The sequence below is a fragment of the Myotis brandtii genome, unplaced genomic scaffold (assembly GCF_000412655.1).
Source record: "Myotis brandtii unplaced genomic scaffold, ASM41265v1 scaffold311, whole genome shotgun sequence".
NCBI lineage: Eukaryota > Metazoa > Chordata > Mammalia > Chiroptera > Vespertilionidae > Myotis > Myotis brandtii.
This window is the reverse complement of record NW_005361913.1, coordinates 324,476-326,173: the sequence shown is the minus strand read 5'-3', so window position 1 is coordinate 326,173 and position 1,698 is coordinate 324,476. Positions and strand designations below refer to the sequence as shown.

The 1,698-nt window shown below is 38.1% G+C and overlaps 1 pseudogene; it reads right to left on the bottom strand.

Annotated features, from left to right (window-relative positions):
* Window positions 1-520: 520 nt before the first annotated feature.
* Window positions 521-1,405, bottom strand: LOC102255700 (annotated as a pseudogene).
* Window positions 1,406-1,698: the final 293 nt, after the last annotated feature.

Here is a 1,698-nt window from a genome sequence, read left to right as displayed (position 1 = left end):
TTTATTTTTTGTGTGTTTTTTAAAAATTTAAATTCTTTATTGTTGAAAGTATTACATATGTCTCCTTTAATTAACAGAACAATTACTTTGTATAAGCTATATCAGACACAACTGCAGATGAAAAAACAACCCTCCCATATATAACTAAGTTGTGCTGTGCACCAACAAGAACCTACTTTAAATTTCCATGCCAATGTACCACCCCTATACTGTACCAGGCAAGGTTAGTGGCTACTGAAAATAACACCAGGATAGGGCTATCTAAAGACACATTGGGTAGTTGTGTTAACTATACAAAAAAGACATTGTACAGTTTGAAACAAATCTTACACATCCTTAAATTTTAATTTTTTTTTTAAAAGGAGTGAGTTGTGTACAGGAAGATTAAATGCTTTATAGACAAGAAAAAAAAAAACTTCCATAAAACCAACAACTTCTCCTTCTCTTTCTCCTTCTCCTTCTTCTCCTTCTCCTTCTCCTTCTCCTTCTCCTTCTCCTTCTCCTTCTCCTTCTCCTTCTCCTTCTCCTTCTCCTTCTCCTTCTCCTTCTCCTTCTCCTTCTCCCTCTCCTTCCCCTTTCCCTCCTCCTCCTCCGCCTCCTCATCTTCCTCCTGTTCCTTCTTTTTCTTGCTTTTTTTCAGCTTTGACGACTCCCCTTTTTTTGCAGCAATATTCTTTCCGTATTTCTCCTTCAGGTCAGCAGCCGTCCTTTTGTCAAGCTTGTCATCTGCAGTAGTGTTATTCCACATCTCTCCCAGTTTCTTTGCAATATCACCAATGGATAAGCCAGGATGCTCTCCTTTGATTTTGGGGGGATACTCAAAACAAAACAAGAAAAAGGCCAAAGGAGGCCTCTTGGGTGCATTGGGATCCTTTAATTTCTTTTTTTGTTTCCCCTTTAGGAGGGATATGTTTTCATTTCTCTTTCATAACGGGCTTTGTCTGCCTTTGCCACGTGTTCATATTTCCCTTTCTCCTTAGCAGACATGGTCTTCCACCTCTCTGAGCACTTCTTAGAAAACTCTGAGAAGTTGACTGCAGCATCTGGATGCTACTTCTTGTGCTCCTCCCAGCAAGTTTGCACAAAGAAAGCATATGATGACATTCTGCCTCCGGGCTTCTTAAGAATCTCCTTTGGCCACATTTAATTACTTTTCCTCAGTAAGCACACAGTAGTTGCCCAGTGCCCATCCAGCTCGCACTTGCCCCAGCCCTGTCTCTATAGAGCTCAATGTACTGCAATGGCTGTCCATGGAAGGCTAGTTTTTATTGCTATCATCATCATCATTATCATCTCTTCATTCACAACAATATCAATAATTCAAATTTTAAGCCAATAGTATTATTTTGCACCAACCATTGGGATAGTTTACCTACACATGTTGTTAAAACACTAAGTAGGATCATGGTACATAGTGACTCAAGCACAGAGATTGATGTTATCAAATGTCTTACAGAGAGCTTAAGATAACAAAAACAACAAAACAAAACAACTGGGGTTTGAAATTTAATATGTTAATCCAAACATAAAATTAGTATGATATCATATCCATACACTCAATTGAGTTTTTCTTTTTTTCAGCCTTCATTTCCTCTCTCCTCATGACAACACAGAATTATTGAATGTTTGCAATGTTTTTCACATTTATTTCCAGTACATGGTCTGAATTGATTCCTTGTTTCTCAATTACTAGCATCA